Here is a 13,836-nt window from a genome sequence, read left to right as displayed (position 1 = left end):
TTACACGTCACTGTGATTAGAGTATGCATACAGATCTACAATAGAAACCCCCCAATGAGGATAATTGGGGGAAAAGCATTCAATCACTGTACCTCTATCCACATCCAGTACTACACACCACACACATCTCTCTTAGCCCCAACCACATTTACATTTGTACATTTTAGTAATTTAGCAGACGCTCTTATTCAGAGCGACTTACAGTAGCAATTAGGGTTAAGTGCCTTGCTCAAGCGCACAACAACAGATTTCAGCACTTAGTCTGCTCAGGGATTTAACCAGCGACCTTTCAGTTACACCTAGATATATTATTTTACCTCTAGGGGAAGAGGCTAGGAATTTAAAAGTTCTAAGTATTCAAACTAAGTATAGAACCCTTGCTCTGTCACCTTTCCTGTGCATCATTGTGCCTGTTCACCCTCTCTGCCACCGCCTCCTTCTCATCCATCCATCTCTCCAGAAGCCCCTCTTTCTCTCTCCAGACCGCTGCAAGCCCCTCCCTCAACTCCCGCAACTCCCGCTGCTCCAACCGCAGGGCTGCCAACTCCTTTGATTGGCTCTCCAATCCAAACTCACGCTCTGATAGGCTGGCCTGCAGAATGTTGGCCCCCCTGGCTTGAGTGACAGCTTCCTTCTGATAGCGGGAGACTCTAATAGAAGATGGTGACATGAGTCTATGTAAGTTTATATCAGACAACCTCACAACTAAGATCCCTCTCAGTTTCAGTATCTTTGTAGACAATGTCATGGATCCATTATTAAACCATATAGACTACTGTACCTTAACATTAATCTATGAACAGATTACAATGGTTGATCACATACTGTGATTATCAGTATTGAAGCTCTGCGTCTTTCTGGTACATGGCGGTGGTCAGGTAAGAAACTGTCCGAGAGAGCTTGGGAGGAAGAAGAGGAAGATTGGACTAGTAAGAGCAGGTCAAAAATTAGATAAACAATCACTGTTTTGATCCAATTCTGGGAAAGAAAGGCAAGGAGAAGCAATCTTGTGTACAAGGCCACTATGTAAGGGCTGGGTTGCCAGATGCAGCACAAGAGAAGACATCAGAGAATCCAATTGACTGGATGACATTGAATGGAACCAATGTAGCAGCAGCACCCACAACTCTCTTTCCACAATCTATGGAAAAGTGCACAAGAATCTTGAAACTGACCAAGAAATATGGGTTGAGTGGGACTGGATCCAGTAAGATAATTGACAGTCACCTTTTCTGTTATATGTTCACTCTCTCTGAGGTTGAGGTGTAATTCTCTGTGGTCAGCTGTCATTCCACCATATCCTTCAGAACTGTGGAAAATATTGACATATGGTCAGAGAATGCTGATGGACATCAAATCAAACATTAGGATTGTATGTCAGTTGATCTTTCTAGATCAATAGGATGCATTACAACACATTTGTACAATCCTGGATTTTCTCTAGGTGTTTCCATCTCCTAGCCTAGTCTGACCTTTACTCTGTTCCAGCTGGCACTCCTACCTGGGTCTCCGCTAATTTGGACACTGAAAAGAGACAATCACAATTTTTTTTTATATATTTTTTTATAATAACCATCATATCGAAGTAAATTTGGGAGTCACGCGATGATATGTTGTGTGGTCCTCGCACAACGACTCACGAAAGCATGCAGATCAGATCAGCTACAGATTAACTTCATAGGGTGGTGAGTGAGTTTGATGCTCCTTTCCAATAAATAGGGTCTTATTCTGACAAATAATCTCGTTTTTATCCAGAATAATCTCATAATGTAGGTAGCCTACCCGCACTGCGAGTTGTTGGCTAGAGCGCATGTGCCAAATCCAGAGTGAGCAAATTGGATAATCACTGGATGACGACATCAATCGCACCATTGGAAGACATACCTTGGACGGTAGCCTACAAAAGCCTACTCCTGCTCTTTTCCCGCGATCAATCAAACACATTTGGTGTGTCATCATAGTGGTCTCTGACTTGTGGTCAGACTTGCTCAGGCGGAACAAACTTAAATTTGTGCCTTTTTTCAATGCTGATTTGAATGCCATTGAGAAAACATAAGTGTCATTTTTTCCCGCAAACATCCTTTCTGAATATAAAAGTTATCCTCGAAGTAATCATCTAGTTTTTCAAAAGTATCTGTAATCTGATTACAGAATTTTTGTTGGTAATGTAAAGTATTAAAATGGCTGTTTTTTGTAATCCCTTACATGTAATCTGTTACTCCGCTATCACTGGAGACCAGTGGCGGTCAGTGCCGTTTAAAATGAGGGAGGATGATTTTTTTCTTATGAGCACGGCCTTATTTATATTACAGCATATTGGATGAGTGTCACATATTCCATTCACCCAGCTCAATTTAACAGCGTTGTAACAGCATTACAACATGATACTCAAATTTTACCTATACCCATCACGAGGTTGCTACAACCTATAAATGAAAGTTTACAATGTAGGTGCACACAGGATGAGAGAAAAATTTGAGGTGATACATGGACACAATGATATTCAATACCGCCTTGCACACTCTTGCCTGCATCTAGCTGATATAGGGTGTAATCATTAGTCCAACAGTTACAAACAAGTTTCTATTGGACGTATTCAGGTATGTTTATCCCCGTTTTGTTTTCCATTTAAGAAACTTTTTCTACAGAATCGGCGGAATGAATACACCCCTGATCTCGCGTGAACACAGTTCATTTTCATAGCAGCCACGTTGTTTTCCTTTTCGCAACTATGCGCTCTCCTCTTACCTATTCCTGTTCGCTTGCACAACTGTCATGAGAATTTTCAATCCCAATGATAATAACTAACAATCAATAGCTTTGACCAATCCCCGAGGTTTGTAAGACCATGGGTTTAATAATAATTAGGCAAAGACTCAGTTTATGCAAAAAGTTAGTACAGTTTATTCAGAGAACGTTCTAAAGTCAAGAATGCAAACACAGTCTTTATAACACACACAAACAAGTTCAAATCTTAAACTACGCCTTGCTCAGACAGTCAGTGTTTTTTCACTACACAGATACATTGTTTAATCTGCAACATGTTTCATAATTTTCTGCAAGCCTAACAGTTTCTCCCCTCCATGGGTGGAGACAGAATGTCCTGTAAGGAACACAGTATTACAACTTGTCTGTCGATAGCTCATCATTTGTTTCCCACTTGCACCCTGCTTACATACTAAAAAGGAACAAAAGGTCCTTGTTCTAATTCTGACTAAAACTACACACATCATCAGATTATAGTTTTATGATACTAATACATTTCATACAATTATATGGTTTCAGAGTGGAATTATTTAATCATTATCTTTAAACATATAAATTATTTTATCAACAACACATCAGCTTTCCAAGCCAAACCGCTACACACAGCCTACATTGTTGTCACCATATTAGCTAAAGTAACATCATAGTCAGCATAGCTAATAGAACTAATGCGTTAGTAAACCCGCTACAATCATGCAGTAACGTTACAGTGTACAGTTAGCAGTTACACCGGTGGGCCCCAGTTGCAATAAATTAGTAAAACCAAAAGTTTACCTTGACTTGTAAGAGATACAGTGTTGTATTGGATAGTCATAGCCAGCTAGCTAACATAACATCCCTTTGTTTGAGCAGGGTGTTTCAGTAGACTAAACTAGCTAGCCGCATTTGCTAGCTATGTAATTGAAACTGAAATTTTTAAAAATTACTCTCTTTCTCTCTCTTGCTTCTCCTTCATTTTGGAAGATATTCATTTGTTCTAAACTGTTGTCTATTGTCTTTCTCTCCCTTTGAGTCAACTACTCACCACATGTTTTGCACTGCAGTGCTATCCAGCTGTAGTTTATGCTTTCAGTACTAGATATGTTTTCTGATCCTTTGATTGGGTGGACATGTCAGTTCATTGAGTGCAAGAGCTCTGATGAGTTGGAGGACGTCCTCCGGAAGTTGTCATTATTACTGTGTAACATGCTGACCAGACCGCTTGCGCGCGTGGGTCCGCCATCGCGCGCATGTTGATTTTGTCCACACACACCAGACACGATCAGGAGGACACTCAGGTTGAAATATCAAAACTAATTCTGAACCAACTATATTTATTTGGGGACAGGTCGTAAAGCATTAAACATTTATGGCAATTTAGCTAGCTAGCTTGCTGTTGCTAGCTAATTTGTCCTGGGATATAATCATTGGGTTGTTATTTGACCTGAAATGCACAAGGTCCCCTACACTCCACTGATAAAAGGGTAAACTGAGTTTGTTTCTAGTAATCTCTCCTCCTTCAGGTTTCTTCTTCTTTGAACTTTATATAGCGGTTGGCAACCAACTTTAAGGTGCATTACCACTACCAAGTGGACTGGAGTGTGGACCTCAGTTCATCTTTCAATCACCCACGTGGGTATATGCCCCTAAAAAACAATGAGGAGATGGGAGAGGCAGGACTTGCAGCGCGTCATGCGTCACAAATAGAATCAAGTTCTATTTTAACACCTGGCTACGCAGGAGCTCGTTGACGTGCAATGATTGAATAACATCTATGTGTACATTTATTTTGCAACACTCGCGCAACGTGAGCGGTGTGGTCAGCATGTAAGTCTATAGAAGGGGGTGAGAACCATGAGCCTCCTAGGTTTTGTATTGAAGTCAATGTACCCAGAGGAGGACGGAAGCTAGCTTTCCTCCGGCTACACTATGGTGCTAAACTACAGAGTGCTGTTGAGGCTACTGTAGACCTTCTTTCCAAATTATGTGTTTAAAACTTCTTCTCAATAGGGGGTGCTGTTTGCACTTTGTAATAATTTCGTTCCCAAATTAAACTGCCTCGTACTCAATTCTTGCTCGTACAATATGCATATTATTATTACTATTGGATAGAAAACACTCTCTAGTTTCTAAAACCGTTTGAATTATATCTGTGAGTAAAACAGAACTCGAGTTGGAGCCTTTTTCCTATGTGGATGTGAGAATGCTGAATTCTGCAAGCTGTTCCCAGGTCAGTTTATTAATTTGCCTGTCTTCTATTGGTTGAGATGCACTGCATACGCCTTCCCCTGGATGTCAGCGAATAGTGAGATTTGAAATGGAGTCTCTAGGCAGATCTGAGAGGTCATAAATGGCTTGGGAACGAAGGGTCCAGGCCTTTGTTCACTTCGCTCTGACGCAGGAAGGACCTTGGCATGTCGTACTAGAAAGCTCCGGTTATAGCTCTTAGATATATCCGGCTCTGTTTTTATTCGATATAGCTGTTAAAGACATCATAATGTTGTTATTTTAAACCGAGTTATATCAGTTTATGTCAGTATATTGCGATTTTCGGGTATTTATTTGTGTTGCGTTCTAGGGAGTTGGGGATGTCTGGCCCACATGGCTAATGTTTACTGCTAATTGCAACGTTGAAGACTACATTCTACAACCGAGCAACAATTCTTTTGGACAAAGGACAACTTTCCCAAGATTCTGATGGAAGCACATCAAAAAGTAAGAACTATTTATGCTGTTAATTCGTTGTTCTGTTGAAAAATGTAAAATGCATAATCCGCCATTAATTTCCGTGCGGTCTCGCTTTAACGCACGCTGTATGTCGTAGTAATGTTAATTTTAAAAATGTAACACAGCGATTGCATTAAGAACTAATGTATCTTTCATTTGCTGTCCAACCTGTATTTTTTAGTCAAGTTTATGATTAGTTATCGATTAGAATAGGTGCCTCTCCCAAGATTTCTCCTGACATTTTGTTGGCAGCTTGGCTACTTTTCTCATTGTATAACCACGATTTGTGCCGCTAAATATGCACATTTTCGAACAAACTCTATATGTATTGTGTAATATGATGTTATAGGACTGTCATCTGAAGAATTCTGAGCAGGTCAGTGAAAAAATTAATATCTTTTGCTGGGTTATACGTTATCGCTATTTTTGGCTTGAATCAATGCTGTTGTGTGGTTTGCTATTGTAGTAAGCTAATATAATGCTATATTGTGTTTTCGCTGTAAAACACTTAAAAAATCTGAAATATTGGCTGGATTCACAAGATCTTTGTCTTTCATTTGCTGTACGCTGTGTATTTTTCAGAAATGTTTTATGATGAGTATTTAGGTAATTCACGTTGCTCTCTGTAGTTATTCTAGTCGCTTTGGTGAGAGTTGTGATGGTGGCTGCAATGGTAAACTATGATTTATACCTGAAATATGCACATTTTTCTAACATAACATATGCTATACAATAAATATGTTATCAGACTGTCATCTGATGAAGTTGTTTCTTGGTTAGTGGCTATTTATATCTTTATTTGGTCGAATTTGTGATAGCTACCTATGCAGGAAAAAAATGGTGGAGTAAAAAAAGTTGTGTCTTTTGCTAATGTGGTTAGCTAATAGATTTACATATTGTGTCTTCCCTGTAAAACATTTTAAAAATCAGAAATGATGGCTGGATTCACAAGATGTGTATCTTTCATCTGGTGTCTTGGACTTGTGATTTAATGATATTTAGATGCTAGTATTTACTTGTGACGCTATGCTAGGCTATGCTAGTCAGCTTTTTTACTGATGGGGGTGCTCCCGGATCCGGGATTGGGAGGAATTAGAGGTTAATCAATTATTTGGTGACGTGATTATATTTAGTATAGTTTTAACTAAAAATAACAACTTTTAAAATGTTTTACAATTTTTATTTGAATGAAATTCACTGAGGAGGATGGTCCTCCCCTTCCTTCCTCCTCCACTGCTGGACCCAGTGCTTGACTTGGATCAGCATCAACAGAGTGGAGACTGAAACGCCTACACCAGTAGAAATTCATTTTTTTCGAGCTGAAAGACAATAGCCATGATGTTGCAGAACAATTTAAGTCAATAAGTAATCGTTTTATTGACTTAAAGTGACAAACACAAACTGAAAATTAGTGCCAACAATGTGTATTTTCCTCAGTGTTGGAAAAAGTATAAAATTGTCATACTTGAGTAATAGTAAAGATGCCTGAAAAGAAAATTACTCAAGTGAAATTCACCCAGTAAAATACTACTTGAGTAGTTATAAGTATTTGGTTTTAAATATACTTAAGTATCAAAAGTAAATGTAATTGCTAAAATATACTTAAGTATCAAAAGTAAAAGTATAAATTATTTCACATTCCTTATATTAAACAAACCAGATGGCACAGTTTTCTATTTACGGATAGCCAGGGGCACACTCTAACACTCAGACATAATTTACAAACAAGCATTTGTGTTTATTGAGACCGCCAGACCAGTGATGTTCTCTTGATAAGTGTGAATTGGACCATGTTCCTGTGCTGCTAAGCATTTAAAATGTAAGGAGTACTTTTGGATGTCAAGGAAAGTGTATGGAGTAAAAAGTACATTATTTTGTTTAGGAATGTAGTGGAGTAAAAGGAAAAGTTGTCAAAAAATATAAATAGTAAAGTACAGATATATATTTTTAAACTACCTATGTAGTACTTTAAAGTATTTTTACTGAAGTACTTTACACCACTGCTTTTCCTATGAAATGACATGCACATTTCTTTTTAGCCTACATTTAGTTTCAGGGCTGGGTTTTATTTGAATTGTACCACCCACCAGCATGGCATTGTTTATTAATCAGAAACACCTGCAAAGTTCGCAAGTCGCGACTGAGCTGAGCAATATAAAAGATCATATTTGTCTGCAGCAAAGATGGTGGATAAATAAAGATAATTCACTCAGGCCGTTTACCATTTAAAAATGTTTGTCAGTTGTCACGTTCCTGACCTGTTTTCTGTTGTTTTGTATGTGTTTAGTTGGTCAGGGCGTGAGTTGGGGTGGGCATTCTATGTTATGTGTTTCTATGTTTAGGTTCATTGGTATTAGCCTTATATGGTTCTCAATCAGGGACAGGTGTTTGACGTTTCCTCTGATTGAGAACCATATAAAGGTAGGCTGTTCACACTGTTTGTTTGTGGGTGATTGTCTTCCGTGTCTGTATGTCTACCACACGGGACTGTTTCGTTTGTCGTTTCGTATATGTAGTCTGTTCCTGTTCGTGCGTTCTTCGTAGTTTGTAAGTTCTCAAGTCAGGTCTGTCTACATCGTTTATTTGTTTTGTAGTTTGTTATAGTGTTTTCGTGTTTCGTCTTTACTTTAATAAATTCATTATGTCATATCACAACGCTGAGCTTTGGTCCAATCCCTACTCCTCCTCTTCGGACGAAGAGGAGGAGAACGACCGTTACATCAGTTCCGGTCTACTTAACGGGGTGGGTCTCCCATAGACAGCAATACAATAGCAGCTGTGTCTGGTCTAGGCCTAGTTCATTGACTATTATTGAACTAGAAAAAAATGAGAGAGTAGTGTCTCGCTTCCTTTTCCATCTCTGGCTACAGCTTTTCATAGTAGCCTACACTTGGCTGCCTGAGCCATAGAGTAAATTAAAATAGGGGTGCAAACGTATGACTGTCCTATATAGAAAATGTACCCAAGATAGAAAATTCCACAAACTTGTTTATTTTGTCCTGTTGTTACATCAGCTATTGGTGTTTCGTGTCCGATGCGCTCAGGGTGTTGTTACATACAGTGGCGTGTATTCATGGATGCCAAGGGAAGCCAGGCTTCCCCAAAACATTTACCAAGAAAAAAATACAAAAACATAAAATAATTGATCTTTCGTCTCTCTGTATTTCATAATTTGGTCTTGGCGCACCAAAAAAAGTGTCAAGGGAAGCCAGCTTGGATTTGGCGTCACTCCTATCAAATCCCATTGAGAGCATACGCCACTGACAGAAAAGCTTGAATTGTTGCATTTCGTTTCGTTGTTGTCCTCCGGTGGCTAGCTTAGAGCCACCCTGGCTAAAATTGTCCCTTTCCTAAATTAGCCATGGATGGAGATGGGGATTTGGACTGGTGGTTTTACTTAATTCTCCGTGCTGGCCAATGATTATAAAGGTGATTCTGATCCAACCATTAATTAATTCATTGTTGTGCCCCTGCCCTGAGAGGTTGAAAGTTAATATTTAGCTGGATGTAGACAGCTAATGTTAACTACATAACGTTGCCCATGAATGGAAGTTATGCTAGCGAGCAAGCATTTTAGCCAGGTAGCCTAGGACAACAAAAAATAAAAGCGTATACTGTATCACAGTGATACTCTACAAGTAGTGTGAGTCAACATGTTTTTATACTTGCACGAACGCGCACACACACACACACATAAATCAAGCATTTCGCTACACCCGCAATAACATCTGCTAAATATGTGTATGTGACCAATAAAATTAGATTTGATCAGAACCATGGACAGCCACATCATATTTAGCTTATGTTGATTGGAATAAATTGTTTTTGGTATCATTTAGTTGTCACTGTATTAGACTAAACAGAGGTGATTTGAGGATGTTGAAATGGTGCTAGAATAGTGGAAGCAGCTCCTGTTTTCTTTGCGACTTGAGGTAGGTAGACTAACTCCTTGCTTCTAAATGAATAGTTTTTTAGTAGTACGAAAATGTCAGAAACATTAACTTGCTTAACCATGCTGTAGGTATGTATGTTACTCTACATGCAGTATGCTTTGTGGACTTCACTGGACCGAGGTTGCTATCCGGTTTTGTGATTAAAAAAAAGGTGTGGTTGAATTTATTCTGCCACTATGTCTTATTATTTCGGCCTTTAGGCCTATACATCACGGTCGCAAGGCGGGGGGTGGGGGGGTTTGGCTTCCCCAGAGATTTTACCCATGCACCGCTACTGGTTACATATAATTTGCGGCATGTATCTTGAGCAAAGTCATTGTAGCCTATCATTTCACTTCCCCTATCTGTGAGAACCATAGCATGAGCCTACCAAATGTTGCACTGTGTCCATTACAATGTAGAAAAACGTGTCTCTAGTCCAAATCGTTTAATATTTAGGCTATCCATATTATCAAAGCTTCATCTTCTTTGTATTTCTATGGTAGATTCGCGACCGCAATTTATGGAAGATGCCAAAACTTTTGAGATAACAATAGATGTCAAAGCTACTCCCCTATCCATCTTTGGTGAAGTTTTCCCTACATGCTTATGACAAATCCAGATCCAGGATCTGTGCCACTGCCCGTCTGCCCAGCGCCGCCTGAGCTGCCCGTCTGCCCAGCGCCGCCTGAGCTGCCCGTCTGCCCAGCGCCGCCTGAGCTGCCCGTCTGCCCAGCGCCGCCTGAGCTGCCCGTCTGCCCAGCGCCGCCTGAGCTACCCGTCTGCCCAGCGCCGCCTGAGCTGCCCGTCTGTCCAGCGCCGTCTGACCCGCACGTCTGCCCTGAGCCGTCAGAGCCGCCCGTCTGTACTGAGCCGCTAGAGCCGTCCGTCAGTCAGGAGCCGCTAGAGCCGCCCGCCAGTCAGGAGCCACCAGAGCCGCCCGCCAGTCAGGAGCCGCCAGAGCCGCCCGCCAGTCAGGAGCCGCCAGAGCCGCCCGCCAGTCAGGAGCCGCCAGAGCCGCCCGTCAGTCCGGAGCTGCCTTTCAGCCCGGAGCTGCCTTTCAGTCCTGAACTGCCTCTCAGTCCTGAGTTGCCCCTCAGTCCGGAGCTGCCCCTCAGTCCGGAGCTGCCCCTCAGTCCTGAGCTGCCCCTCAGTCCTGAGCTGCCCCTCAGTCCTGAGCTGCCCCTCAGTCCTGAGCTGCCCTTCAGTCCTGAGCTACCCCTCAGTCCTGAGCTACCTCTCAGTCATGTGCTACCTCTCAGTCATGAGCTACCCCTCAGTCCTGAGCTACCCCTCAGTCCTGAGCTGCCCCTCAGTCCGGAGCTGCCCCTCAGTCCGGAGGAGTTTCCTCAGTCCAGAGGCGCCCCTCAGTCCAGAGGTGCTCCTCAGTCCAGTGGGGCCCTTTATTAGGGTTCCCAGGCCAAGGTCGGCGGCGAGGGTCGCCGCTAAAAGGACGCTAAGAAAGCGGACAAAGACAATGGTGGAGTAGGGTCCACGTCCAGCGCCAGAGCTGCCACCGCGGACAGATGCCCACCCAGACCCTCCCCTATAGGTTCAGGGGGGGGGGGGGGGGGTACTGTCACGTTCTGACCTTTATTTCCTTTGTTGTGTCTTTATTTAGTATGGTCAGGGCGTGAGTTGGGGTGGGAAGTCTAGTTTTGTATTTCTATGTTTTTCCTATTTCTGTGTTTGGCCTGATATGGTTCTCAATCAGAGGCAGGTGTTTTGTGTTGTCTCTGATTGGGAACCATATTTAAGTAGCCTGTTTTGTGTTGGGTTTTGTGGGTGGTTGTCTTCAGTCTTCGTGTGTCTGCACCAGACAGAACTGTTTCGGTTTTTCACGTTTGTTGTTTTGTTCAGACCTGAAAGCGCATGTGCGAGCAAGGATGCCTACAAACCTGACTCAGTTACACCAGCTCTGTCAGGAGGAATGGGCCAAAATTCACCCAACTTATTGTGGGAAGTTTGTGGAAGGCTACCCGAAACGTTTGACCCAAGTTAAACAATTTGAAGGCAATGCTACCAAATACTAATTGAGTGCATGTAAGCTTCTGACCCACTGGGAATGTGATGAAAGAAATAAAAGCTAAGTCATTCTCTCTACTATTATTCTGACATTTCACATTCTTAAAATAAAGTGGTGATCCTGACTGACCTAAGACAGGGAATCTTTACTAGTATTAAATGTCAGGAATTGTGAAAAACTGAGTTTAAATGTATTGGCTAAGGTGTATGTAGACTTCTGACTTGAACTGTAGATGTTCACTTGACAAGTTCTATGACAATTATTGTTTTCATTTTGTCATGCCAATTTTGAGCAGAATTCATTGTGACTAATTTGTTTTTAAGGTCCAGAGAACAAGGTGCAAGGGGAAAATAACAAGGTATGGGCACATTTTGCAATCCATTTACAAGCTGAAGTTAGCAATACAGATACTTTGAACTGGTATAGGTGAGGATGGTTTGACTAAACCCCCCATATAATTAGAATAATATTTATGTATGTTCTACCCATTATGTTGATATGACAGAACCACACATATTTTTACTTTCTCAGGGTAATCCTCCCCCCTCTTCCAAGTGCAAATCCAACTCCTGTGTAAGTGTGGCTGCATTTACACAGGCAACCCAATTCTGATATTTGTTTCACTTATTGTTTTTTTTACCAATCAGATAAATTCTTTAGCCAATAATTGGGCAAAATATCAGAATTTGGCTGCCTGTGAAAACTCAGCCTATCCTTTTCTGAAACCTGAAGGCTCATTAGGTCCCAGAGCTTGAGTCACACAGACGCCTACAGTCAAGGGTTAAATACCTGATCGGTCACATAGAGTCAATTGGATATTATATGTGGTTAGAAATTGTGTGACAGATCCTCTTCTACACTGTGTTTGTCAGATGCTAACCATCGCAGATATGAAAAACCTGGGAGGACTTGGCGATAACATGAAAATTTGTAAAAAAATCTGATCTGATATATTATGACACAAAGGCAAAGAAAAAACGATTTATTTTCCATGTGGGTCTGACTGATGACACAGCCAGTATCAAAGTCACTGTATATGGGAAGGAGTGATATGACTTATTCCAAGAGGGAAGCTTTTACCAGTTCAAAGCTCTCATTGTGGAAGGGGATATAGTGAAGGTCACAAAAAAAGCAAAGTGTCCAAAAAAAGCTAATTAGAAGTTCCTCAGAGGCTGGAGTTGGAGGCAAGGATGCTCATTGAACCGGCCCACCATCCAATCTGCTCCATCACTGATGCCAAGGCCTCTTACCCAGGCAGCTAGATGAGCATTGATGGAACTGTTATTGATGTGAGTCATACAGTACCTCTTTAAATGACCTTTAAATAACCCTTTGCTAATTGTTTTAGTTAACTATACCCTCTCTTTGCTCAGATGACACCTGTGAGTAAAGTGAATGTGAAAAAGGAGAGCACCAGGAAGTTGATTGAGCACCGCAGCCTGACCTTGCAGGATGAGACTGGTTCTATTGAGGTCTGTCTCTGGAGAGAGCAGAACTGCCGTGCTTTGGTTGGAGATGCCGTAAGGGTGACCAATGTGTACTCCAGTGAGTACTTTGACAGTATTTCTCTTAACTCAACTGGAAGAACCAGGGTTTATAAGGTGGGTCCTGTTACTAAGGGCCGGGTGGTCTGCCATTGCCTCTGCTTTTCAAATAGACGATCAGCTCTTTATTGCAGGCTAGTGATGATATTCATATAAAACCTATAAATGTTATGGTCTCTCTCACTCTCTGTGGTGTAAATTAGGTCCAGCCTGCTACTTTGGAGACTGTGAGGCTGTCTATTGAAGCAATTGAAAAGTGCACTAAGATGGAGGTGACCCTGGAAACAGACAGATGGAAAGCTGAGACTCTTCAATGTGGCATCGGAGATCCTGGTACAGACCTATGGCATTAAACTTGAGGGAGACTTTGGAGAGAGGCTTCTTAAGATAATGCCGCGTTCTGCAGAGGCAAAAATACAAGGCAATAGAATTACAACTCTCACAAAGATTGAAGTCCATCCTGAATGATAAAAGGTTTTGTGGATGAAAGTTGGATTACTGGCAACTTTGGCCACATAACCAATGACTTGAGCTAGAATATAATTGTTAATGTATTGATTTGTATTTTTACTTATACTTTTTCATTTTGTAATGAACTGAGCTGAAGTGGTACACCACAAACAAAATATCATTGAATCCAAGATTTGTCTGATTTCAGTTTAATTCCGCATGTAAAACCATTGTATTTCACCAGTGGTAAGAGAGGGGTAATGGGTTTCTATCTTTAAACTATTATACACAATGTATTCAGCTAAAATAAATTGCTTTTATTAGAAGCTGAAAAGAGACCTGGCTGATGCCTGTATTATAAATACTGTACATAGGGCTCTATTTCAATCTCTATGCGTGATAAAAATGTAAT

Source organism: Salvelinus namaycush, chromosome 12, assembly GCF_016432855.1.
Source record: "Salvelinus namaycush isolate Seneca chromosome 12, SaNama_1.0, whole genome shotgun sequence".
In the NCBI taxonomy this organism is placed as follows: Eukaryota; Metazoa; Chordata; class Actinopteri; order Salmoniformes; family Salmonidae; genus Salvelinus; species Salvelinus namaycush.
Note: the sequence above shows the minus strand (reverse complement) of the source record.